The sequence below is a fragment of the Sylvia atricapilla genome, chromosome W (genome assembly GCF_009819655.1).
Source record: "Sylvia atricapilla isolate bSylAtr1 chromosome W, bSylAtr1.pri, whole genome shotgun sequence".
NCBI classification, from domain to species: Eukaryota; Metazoa; Chordata; class Aves; order Passeriformes; family Sylviidae; genus Sylvia; species Sylvia atricapilla.
The window spans coordinates 10,749,530-10,761,859 of NC_089173.1; the positions used below are offsets into that span (position 1 = coordinate 10,749,530).

At 42.0% G+C, this 12,330-nt stretch overlaps 1 pseudogene; it reads right to left on the bottom strand.

The window, feature by feature from the left end:
- Positions 1 to 1,328: 1,328 nt before the first annotated feature.
- Positions 1,329 to 2,891, bottom strand: LOC136373450 (uncharacterized; annotated as a pseudogene).
- Positions 2,892 to 12,330: the final 9,439 nt, after the last annotated feature.

Genomic DNA, 12,330 nt, shown 5'->3' on the forward strand with positions numbered 1-12,330 from the left:
CACTTGTGGCAGTAGGTGACCACCCAAAGAGAGTATCCCACCACCTGTGTTCAGCATCTTTCCTTACTCTTTCCATAACATGATGTATTTTTCTCACATTGTGATGAATAGTTACCAGGGTTTTTTGTCTGTTTTTCTTGATCTTTTCCAAAATTTCAATTAAATCCTGATGAAGCAACAATTGCTTTAACAAAGTAAGATTCATCCCAATAGGGGTAGGCAATAATTTGTGAATCGCTGTATAATCAGATTGTAAAAGGTGATAAGAGGTAACTGGGGCTATGTAAGAAAAATCACATCCTGTAATTTTGGTAAAGTTACAAACACAATAATTAGAGTGATTTTTAGTATCCACCACTACATTTTCTACAACTACAGCATCACAAGCAGTTCTAAAGCATGCACACCCATTTCCTATATACACAAGCATTGTTTCAGAAGTCTGGTTAGGGTGAATTTCAAAGTGACAAATATTTTGTTCTGTGTCCAAACAAATATCTTGAGCTATAATTGCATTACTTTCACAGATGAATCCTTGTTGTTCTTGGACAATACAAGATTCCAAATTAACAGTTTGCCATTTCTCCACAATTTGACAGGCCCATTCCCTATGCTCAGAAGGATAGAGAATAGCTCCATCATGATTCAATCCTAATGCAATTATGGGAAATATTGAGTGCACTGAGGCATGACGTATGGTTAACACAAAGGCTGTGACTGTATTTGTACTGGGGTTGTAAGTAAAATTCACTAAGTTCCACCAGTATTGGAAATATTTTTCAAAATCATTGGCATTGTTGCAAATTATTTTCCGAATTTCAGTGGGAAAAATGCCTTCTTCTCCTTCTCTTATAATTGAGGCAGAAACTGACTGCATCCACAATTGTGCTTGGATACAGCTGAGAGCCAAAGAAACATTGTTTTGTGTAGCACCAAGTGTATCAATTATCAATTTGTGATCATTCAAGTTTATCTTTTCCCATTTGGTAATATGTTTGATAGCAACCACTGATGTGTCCCTAAAGCCAATAGGGATAACTGCAGTAGTTGTAATTTGGTCAAATCTCCAATTGTGGCAACCAATTAATTAATTAATCACTACCATCTAGAATTCTTATTTAAAATATTTATCATGGTTTATATGGCCTTCATGTCCCTCGGAGTTCTCCTGTGAAAAGTAAGCACAACAGAATCTGCCACCAGGAGGCAGAAAATTAGAGTGATGAAAATTATCCAACATGTGTTTATTTGATGTTCTTTCCCTAGAGCATCAAAGGTTATCCATATATGTTTATTCAAAGGGTTTTTATGCACTAGTGGTACTTCCCCTACAGTAGGGAGGTCCACCAAAACAGGTTGTCCAGGGTAACGTGCTGGATTGTTGGAACACTTGGTCCCCATAGTGAGGGAACTTTACTCGGAGCTGTTGGGCAAAAAGCAGAAGCATCAGGAAACCAAGGATTTCCTGACTGTTCAGGGGAAAAGGGAGGGGTAATTACTGAGGCAGGTTTGTCTTGGATACTATCCAAGTTTCCTGCTTCTTGTATTGTCAGGTTCTTTACAGCTCCTTTAGTTATTGAGAGGATGTTACAATCACGTTCAATCTGAGCATACCACTTCCTTACTGAGGCCCTCTGGGCCACTCCGTCAGGTGAGGGGGTCCCAGTAGTGACTGACTTAATAACTTTGAAAGGACCTCTCAAGACAATTGGTTGTTCTCGTGCAATCATCTGCACTTCTATGAGAGTTAGGCTAACCACAAACAAGCCTTTTTCCCAGGCAGTGTACCTCTTTTCAGCATCTCTGAAACCACGGGAATAAAAACCAACAGGCCATGTCCGACCCTCAGGACCCCGCTGCCATATGTGTACTGACAACCCTGAGGAGGCAAATCCCCATTTCACCTGGAAAGGATCTGTAGGATGAATAGGGCCAAGGGCTTGGTTAGCAGTTGCTTCAAAAATCAGTAATTGTATTGTTTCTTCCTGAGAAGCAGTCCATTCCCATAGGCAGGTGGCTTTGTGGACGCTTTCCAAAAGTTAGCCAGGGGTACTAACTATAGCTAAAGGGTCTCCCCTTTCCAAAGGATTAATTCCCCCAGCCCAGAAAGCTGCACGCTGTGTCAGGGACCAGGTCTCACGTTTGTCTCCTGTTGTTAAGAAAACTCCATGTCCCCAGTATCCACTGGCCTCCTGTTCAGTTAGTTTAATTTGGTCTCCACCAGTGAGGGACACTCGGAAGACATATTCTGTCTCCGATTCTTGTGGGAGCTGGCTGTATTCTTTCTTTAACTTAGCCAACTCAGTAGCACTATATGGTATTTGTTTAGTTGTAATATGTGATTCAAAATCTTCATCATTAATGTAGTTGCATTCTGTTTTGACCAATGGTCTCAAATGAGGGCAGCAGTTTTCCCCACAATTATTTACTACTTTTAACTCCTTGTGGGGATATATTTCACTTATGTGAAGAGTTTCCTTTTCCTCTGTCCCCTTTAAGGAGTCAGTATTTTTTTAATTTTTGGAATATTCATCTCTCAGGACAGCCCGTAGCATATGATTTTCATTTCTTTCTTCATCTAATTGTTTTTGCAAAATTTCCACTAAATTTTGAAGAGAATCTATAATTGTTTTTTCTTCATTATACCACTTAAAGTGGTTGTCAATAGCGGCCATAAGACACGCCCCTAAAACTGAACAGACTATGGCTTTGTCTCGGCCAAATCTAAATTTTGTTTCATATTGTAAAGAGCATATTCTATCAATCACACTCTCCGGATTAAACCAATTATCCTGTGCCCACTGCTCCCCCCCATGGGAGGGCCTGGCATTGTGTTTTGCAAACAGAGCACAAAATGCAGTTTTATCTTTTGCACTAGAGTTTTCAGTCATTTTGAGAAGGGACCAAAACCATTACAGGGAGGTAAGACTTAGTTACACAAACACACAGCTCTTGCTGTCTCCCTTCGCTTCCCTGTGTGGGTGAAGAGACCAAGTCTGCCTGGGAGGCCCTGCTTAGTTACTCACAGCTGTCTCTTCGCTACACCAGGCAGTCCAAAACACAAAATACACAAAATACACAAAAAACAGTTTCCCCTTTTTGCACTAAGAGATCTTTTGTGAAATTCTGAAGACAGAGCCCCCAAATTGAGTGTGGGGATGCTTTTCACCTAGGTGTGCGCAGTTTGCAGGAAATTCGAGTCACTCCCCTTGCTTTCTAGACACCGCTCACGCTTTTCGGGGTGTCAGGCTAGGTGCGGCTGAAGTGAAACGTCCTTCCCCTGTTACAGACTACACATAACCCTGCAAGCCCCTCTGTCTCTCAGAATCCTATCCGTGACGCCAATTTAATGTCACTATCCGCTAATGCAAGCGGGGCTCGTGATGGTTCGTTAACTGATCTCAGAGTGCAAAAAACAACACAGAGGGGATTTCAGTATTCATCAAAAGAAATGCACCTTTATTAGTGCCAACATCAAATGCGATAGAAGGATTTGAAGGGAAACAAAGGATAGCGAGAAAAGAGACAGAGAGGGTGGGTATAGCTACCAACAGAGAGACAAAATCCTCGTGGTCCAGCCAATAGATCCGTCTTCTTCCGTGGGGAGATCTCAAAGTCGTTGGTTAACTTAGGGGTCCTTATAGTCCTTTCCAAAGCGACAGGCAGTTGGCCAGAAGGTGGGGAAATCTTTACAGTGTGTTTGTTTCCAGAACTCGGAACAGGTCAGCCGTCAGCAGGTACAGTGTTAACTCAGAACGGTACAGCTGTCATCAAGTGCAGTCAATTCACCGTGACTTGCCCATTGTTTCGGCTCAGGTTCTGATGTTCCGATGGAAATGCGTGCCAGGTTTTTCCATTGAACCCACCTGCAGGCAACAGTTGGCAAACGTCCCACCTCAGCCAGGCCAGCACTCCTGTGTTGGGGTTTTAGCATCTTTTTAGGGGTTTCAGTCTTGGTCCTTGATGATGGTCTTGAGGCAGATGAGGGATTTTCGGACCATCTCTTACACAGCCTAACATCAGTCCACACACTTTAGCATTATGACAACAAATCTAGTTCAGAACAATTCCAACTGGAAGAATTTTTTTTTCTCCCTAGATAATGATCCCAGCTCTAGCAATTAATTCTACAAGTCCATATGTATTGATGCAATGTAGAGCCCTTATAATTGAACTATTAAATATTAATATTCTAACGGCATTTTTTTGAAGTGCAACATGGTTTATGAAATAAATAGCATTTAAAGAAATATTAGAGATTAAAGACCAGTGGAGAAGTTTCCTCAGTAAAACACACAACAGAACTGAACCTGGGTTAATATACTGCTGGATTAGGTACAAGTCACCACCATAAGCAGAACGTGCAGCAATATTGTAAAACCTAAATATCAGAAAATGGATGTCAAAGTGGTGCATCCCAAGTGTCTTAGTTTGAAAGACAGGTGAGACACGGGGTTAGGAATTAGAGGGATATTGATTATAAATAGATATTTAGATGCTGTATATTGCTTAATATTTGCTGCATTTTACTGTGCTAACTGCCTGTAAAGAGAAGACAGGGTGTACATGGGAGATAGAGTGTACGTGCAACAATATGAAAGAATGCAAAGATGTTTGATAAGGGAAGGATCATGTTCACCAAAACCAGGAAAAAGTACGCTAAATCTACAAGGCTACCGAGATAACAAGGCTCCTCGGACCCCCAGAACCAGATTAGACCAGCCTCGTGGTTTGGACTGTGACCAAAGGATCAGTAAGCATGCACAAGGAGACAGGGTGAAAAGGTCAACTTTGATGAAGACCACTTACTTCATCCTCTGCAATCCCCAAGACGACCACCAGAGACAAGTACTCAGGCACAGGGGACTGATAAGTGAATTAGCATATGAAGCGGGACAAGGTGGAGCCAGGAAATGAATATGCATGAATGTATTGCAAAACCCAATGTATATGTAACATTTTAGAGGATAAAAAGGAACACTGAGAGTGAGTAGATATGCATGTCTTTGCAGAATGATCCCACATGCACCCGGCCAAATAAACTGCATACCTACTTTATAACTCACTTTGTCTGAGTTTTAGAGTCTTTCCGCATATCACAGATGTCTGCTAGGGAAAGCTGGAGCCTCCCTTGGAATGGAGAATGTAAACCCTCTCCCTCCAAATTATTCTAATTTTGAAATTGTTATAAATGCATATTATATAGTTGACTTTTTGCAAATATTAACATGACTGCTATATGTATAATTGTACTGTATTATGTTTTATTAATAGAGTTTAGAAAGGTAATGAATGTATATTTTCTGACTGTACCAGAGGGTTAACAGTAAAAAGACTGGGGTTTTTTTTCTGCTTTGTTACATCTAAACTGACTAAGCCAGAAGGTATGGGGGGGGGGGAGGTCACCTTGTAACCCTGCATAAAAGGCTGCTAACTTTCTGTTTCCTTATCCAAATGAAAATAATCAGGAACTTCAGGAGAAAGATTTATGAGACCCATGTTACCAGACAGAGTAGAGCCACCTGCAAATGAATCTACCAGATAAAATGATTGAGGATACTTGAAACAGATAATACTCTAAGAGAATGTTTGAATCATGTATTAGGATTTATTGAATATGTAACACAGCAATCCTTAAAACTCAGTATTTGAAAGAGAAGTGTGTAGTTTCTGGTGAGGCACCCCAGCTGAAACTTTTGCTTCTCTGTCTCCCAATTATCTATTTTTATTTTCTATTAAACTTATAAATTTTTCTAAGAGAGTGGAACTCGTTTTTCACAAAATTAAGGGGCTCTCAGGCAAAGGTATGGGGATAGGAATAACAGTTCTTTACTAGCATGTATAACAGGGCAAACAAAACAACAACTAAAACATTAACAACAAAACAGAACCAGGAAACCTTGTGACAGCCTTTTCGGCCAAGACGGAAAGGAATGGAGGAGAGGCTTTGCTTCACAAAACCCCGTGGCAGTCTGACCCCGGTGCCCCTGCAGGACTCTGAGGAGCACCAAGCTGGAACGTTGGATAAATCCTGGGCTGGTGGATGAGATGTGTCAGAAGCTCCATGGTGGTAGATGGAACTGTGGGACGTCCTGGCGGGCCGGGGGTGGGGGCTACAGCATAGCAAAAAAAGACTCAGAGCAGTGCCAAAGAAGTGGCGGGCCATGACAGCGGCAGTCCCGCTCCAGCAAGGGAGGAGATGGTGAGCTCAGAATTCCTGGACACATGAACAGATGGTGGTAAATCCCTAGTGTTATAAATCATAAGAAGCCAATTCAAAATAACAGAATTTATTTAGCAAATTTAAAAAAAACAATTAAAAAGCCACAATAAAATCGGACAACATTGATTGAATGCTGGGTGGGCAGAGTGACAGTAACAACGGTACCATCCAACCTCAGCCACACACCACTGGGTCTCAGCATACAGTTTTTGTACAGTTTATTCGCCCTGAGGCTAAGCCCACTGAAAGTCCAAATATTCATGTATCTCTTTATTTCCAAGCGAGGTCTTGAAAGGGGTTCTTGTAAGTATGAAAAGATGTTGATAGTCTTCCTGGATCTCGTCTTTGGGGTGCTGATTTGATCATCCTCCGGATCCCCTATCAGGATTGATATCAGATGTCGAGCAGCTGTGAAGTGGAGGCCCATCCCTGATGAATGGGCCATCTCCAGTCCGGCCATGTCATTTCTGTTGCAAATGTTGTGGTTTCACAGCTTGCACCACAGGTCTTGGAATCTCAGAGATGCCCTGGAGTAGCTTTTTAATAGACCAAATCTTTGATACACGAATTTATCCATTACATTTACCACAGTCCCCCACCTTTTTATTTATCTAATAAATTCGTGTTCTACAGATCTTAGATTTCCATTTATCAATTATCCTCATATTTGTCTCATTCATCCTGTGTTATCTCACAGTATTTCTGGAAGGATAAATTTTTTCTTTGACTTTATTTTTAAATTTTTCCAAGGCTTCTGCTGCTTTGTTTTTCACTTTTAATTTCATTAACCTAGATGCTTTGGAAAACTGTCCAATTTTTCCTCCAGCTAGTTCAGGGTCAGTGGGTAAAGCAGCAATTTGCATGCCTTGTACCACTGAGTGAATCAGCCGAATGAAACGGGATGAGACAAGGTAGAAATATGGTTCCGGCTATTGAGCATAAGATGAAAAATATTACCTTTTTCTACCAGATATCTTGCCCAAACAGCTGGTCCCACCATGAGGCCTGGAGTATAGAATTCTATTTCTGGACAGGCACATGGGCTACCTTTTTAATTTCAGCTGCCAATCTTCTTATTGTTTCTCCATAATCATCAATTTTAATACAACATTGTGATTCATTGAATTTTTCACAGACTCCCCCTTCTTCTGCCAATAAGTAAACGAGGGCAAACCTATTTTGATACACAAATGCCCTCATTTGAGAATGCTGTTTGGCCAGTAATTCCAAAGCCTCTGAGGTGTGGTTGGAGACTATTTCTACCACTGCTTGTAATTTCATCACTCCATTTAAAAGATAGATAGGGGTTCGATATCCTTAACTTCCATCATTTGCCCAAGTTGCAGGACTGTAATATTTTATTTTTTTTTTTTTTCGGCAGGCCATTCTTCTCTCTATTTTTGACTTTCCCCTGCTAAAGGCAGCCTTTTTTCAAATCTTTTTTCTGTCTATCTAAGGTTTTATATAGTGGAGCCCCCAACAGATTACCTTTTGTTCTGGGTAAAACTGAAAAAATGAGGGCCTAATCATTCTCAAAGTGCAAGATATCTTTTACTTTTGAGGTAGTTCACTATAAGCTTTTCCCCACATATCCAGTAGATGCCATCAGGGGCTTTCCACTTTATGTTTACCTTTTCAGGCTCTTTCCAGTACTCTTCAAAGGACTGGTAAGGGTTGGCTCCAGGACTTTTATACTAATATAATCCAATTGACTCAAACCATTCACAGTTTGTTTTTTTTTTTTTTTTTTTTTTCCAAAACCCCTTTGGGGGGGTCAGGCTGCCAGACTTTTGATTTGTTATTTGAATTTATTGCTAGGGTGGAGATGCAGGAGTTGTAGCTTACCAATTCAGTTATTTCTTACTTTTCCTGATGATACAAATCATTCCAATGATTCTTTTGTCTAGAATCCACCCTTCAGGTCTTTGAATAGTTTTTGATATTTGGGTATTGTCCCATTTTAGGAGTTGTTCTGGAGTCAAACCCTCACTTTTCCATGGCTATTTTTCTGCTGATTTTAATTCTCTGCAAATCCAACAGTTAGGTAGACCTAATTCAGTGGCAATTTTTTGCATCAGATCTATAAATAGGTTCTAATTTGGAGCAGGCAATCCCCAATTTTTATATTGTTTTTCTAATTGCTTATAATGTTCACTTAATGTTTTTTAATTTTTCTTGTTCAATTCTTTTTCTTTTTGTCTCTGATTCTTGTCTCTTTAATTTTTGTGTTATTATTTGCACTTTACTTTCAGGGTCGAGTCCTTCATTTTTTTGAAAAACAGAAGGTCTCATCAAATTGTAAACATGCTTTTCTGTCATTCTGATTTAGAAGATCCAATACTATGGGTTCGTTTCCTGAAAGTGTTTTTACCTCATGTTTTAGGTTCTTTTCTACCTAATACATTTTTCCATCCATAGTATATATTTTCTAATTTGTTTCTGTCATAGCATAGTCTATTAATTTGATAGTACCCCAAAAAATAGATTTCCTTTTTCTCCCTATTCACACAGTCCGGTTACATTGGTCACACATAGGTATACTTAGTATCTTTCCTGTTTACCATTTGTGAATTTTGTGTGCTTTGGACTGCCCGTTTTTAGTAATTGCCTTTGGGTCATGGCATACCACCCCTTTTTCTCATTCACAAATTTTATATTGAGTACCATTAAAAACACAATATCCCTTTCTCCTATCCCCTGGACAATCATAATGTGGTTGATACTTCAGGGTTTTTTTGCTTGTTGCTTTTGTGTAACTTCCAGGCATGGTTCACACTCTTTCATGAGGGTCAGCCTCTGAGGGTTCTCGGGGTGGAATCCCCCCTCTTCGCTCAGGACTAGGCTCAGGACTACGAGGACGTCCCAGTACAACACTCCTCTGCCTTTCCCTTCGCCCACGGAGAAGCAGTCCGCAGCAGGGTAACCCATCTTCTTGGCAGCAGGTGTATGTTTTTGGGGTCCTGTTGGTCCAAGGCACAAACCTCCTTTTAAAGACACTCCACTGGGACAACCTGACTGTATCTGAATAGCAAGTTACTTTGGTTGTCCTTCGGCACTCAACATCGAGCACTTCAGCTTCTGCATCCAATTGTCTTTTTATTCCTTTTTATTCCTTTTTTTTATATATATATATTTGATACCACTCTGGAGAATCTAACTCCAGTAGACCCAAGTTAGTGGCAATTACTGAAAAAATGGCTAGTCTCTTTTTGCTTTTCTTTCAGACAATTAGTACACAAATATTCTGGGTTGACCTGCCTCCTATCCCATATATCCCATATCTTGGATACATTGTTGTGTCTGGCAGCTGCCCCTCCCTCTCTCTGGCGGGGCCTGCTCTTTTCTTGCTTTTGCTGCTGCTGCTGGCTTTTTCTGCTTCGGCTTTCTAGCTTGGCTGCCTTGCTTGGCCTGCTGTTGTTTTTCTGCTGCTTTCTCTCTCTCTCTCCTGCTGCCTCTGCTGCTGGCTTTTTCGCTGCTTCTGTTTGGTTTCTTCCTTCCTTCCCTCCCCCCCCCCCCTCCCCCCAAGGTTTGAACCGGCTCCGGACCTGACCTGACCTCAGAAGTTGGAGGAGTCCTGGGTCTGCAAGAGAAGCGTCACATTCTCCTCATTCACAGTAACCTTTTCCCACTTTTGCTGTTGGGGAGTGTTCTTTTTTATTGTCAATAAACCGGTTTTTCCACTTTTCCTCCAAGGTATTTTCCTTCCCAAACCCAGGGCTGGGGGGGGGGGGGAAGGGGTGGTGGAGGTTTGGTTTAGAGGACTCCTTCTGGAGGTTCTTCCCTAAATTACTCCAAACCAGGACATTTCTTGGTGCGTTGGCCGGGAAAGAGGCCAGAGAAAGTGGAAAAACCTTAATAAAAATATTGGTGGTTCTAATTGTTTTGTGGGTGTATTGGGATGGTTTTTTCTGAATTCATAATGTCATCCGGGGTGAAAGCCTGCCAATATTTCTGGTCCCCAGGGGTTTTTGAGGTCTTAATACCTCTGTGGTACCTAGGGTTATTCCCTTACTTAGAAAAAGCTCTGGTATTGCTACTAATACGTAGTTTTTGGGGTCATGGGGCACTAACCAGAATATTCATTGGGCTGGGCTTGCTTGTGATGCTTTATAGAAGGGCTGTTAAGATGCTTAAATCTTTTCCGGAAGTGTATAGTTCATTGTTATGGTGGTGCATTCAGTTGGTTAGGGGAGAAGCAGGGGGAGAGTTTTTTCAGCCTCTGTCTTCCCTCTTCTCCTTTGAATTGTTTACATCTCTATTAGAAAATGTTCAGTTTCCCCTGAGTGTTAAAGAGACCATCTTTCTGGCATTTAATCTAGTAAGTTTTCTCTATACTGTCTGCAGTTTATATAAAATGAAAGGTGAGATTTCTAAAAGGGCTAATGAGACTCCTGATTTAGGGATAAAGCCCACAAAGAGGAATCTTGAGTGGAGTGGGAAATGGGAAGATATAGGCCAAATTTTAAAGGAATTTTCTGATCCTATAGTCTGGGACTTCCCATCTGAACAAATTCAGAACCCAGCTGAGGTGGCGAAGTATTTGAAAGAGAAGTGCTGTGGTAATACTAAGGAGAAAAGGATTATTACAGTGAGCTGGGCCCTGGCATATGTTTCCCGTACTCTGCTAGATACTGAAGGACAGCAGATAGAAGAAAGGGAACAGGGAGATAAGCTAGTTACCATCCCAGTCACTCAGGCTGCAGCTAATACCCCAGGCTCCAGGCCAACAGATAAACCAGACAGGGAGTCTAAGACACTGGCAGTCGCTAGGGCAAAGAGAGCACGAAAGACTGATCGACCAGTGGAGGATGATGATGATGATGCAGGTGAAGGGCCCTCAAGGCCTCCCGAGGACACCCAATCAGAAGCTGGACAAACTGATATAAAATCAGAAGCCAAACTAACTGACACCCGATTGGAAACCGGAGAAACTGGCCTAAGATCAGGACCCACTATTGATTCTTTTTCCCTGAAGGACCTTCGAGGTTTGAGAAAGGATTACACTCAATGACCAGATGAGTCTATAATTAGTTGGTTAGTCCATCTCTGGGATGCTGCAGGCGAAGCTACAATTCTGGATGGCACTGAAGCAAGGCATTTGGGCTCCCTGTCACATGATCCAGTTATTGACCAAGGAATGATGAGGGAGGCTACCCCTTGCAGTCTCTGGGAACGAGTCCTGGGAAGTGTGGCACAAAGATACCTGTGTGCAGATGATCTCTACATGCAGCAGACCCAGTGGAAGACCATAGAACAAGGGATTCAACGCTTGAGAGAAATGGCAGTGGCAGAGATTATCTTCTCAGATGACCTAAACACTAAGAACCCAGATTTGGTACCATGTGATGTGGCGAAAACTTGTACGACTTGGACCATCTGAATACGCTTCTGCTCTAGCAATAATGAAGCGGGCGGAGACACATGAAATCGTGCTCGATATGGCAAAAAAGCTTCGAGCATATGCTGATGCAGTACATGGCCCAACTCACGCCAGGATTGCAGCTGTGGAAACACGACTGCAGAAATTGGAAGATAAATTAGAGGAAAATCACAAAAAGCTCAGGGAAGAGATTAGGGAGGACTTCCTCCAAATTTCAGCCATTCAAATTGGAGACCCTGGTGTTCAACGCGGGCGTACCTCTGTTGGGGAGAGAAGGCGCACTCTGCGAACCGAGTTGTGGGTCTTCTTGCGTGAAGCTGGAAAGGACATGAAGAGATGGAACGGAAAACCCACGGCAGCTCTTGCACAACGGGTGCGTAAATTGAAAGAAGGTAGGATTCAAAGAGGAAGTCCTACTAAAAAGAGAGCAGCACCAGTTGTCTGCAGCCGGGACATTGGGTATGGTGATGATGATGATATGTCTGATCCCCTGGAGGGAACCTCTAGGACATATGTCCAAGGAAAGAAAGATAATCAGGCTTAGAGGGTAGAGGTTGGGGAGAATCGTGTGTTTTGGACTGTGTGGATTCGATGGCCTGGCACATCGGTGCCACAGAGACATGAGGCTTTGGTTGACACTGGATCACAATGTACTTTGATGCCATCGGAACATGTGGGGGCAGAACCAATTTCCATTGCCGGGGTGACAGGGGGAGTACAAGAGTTG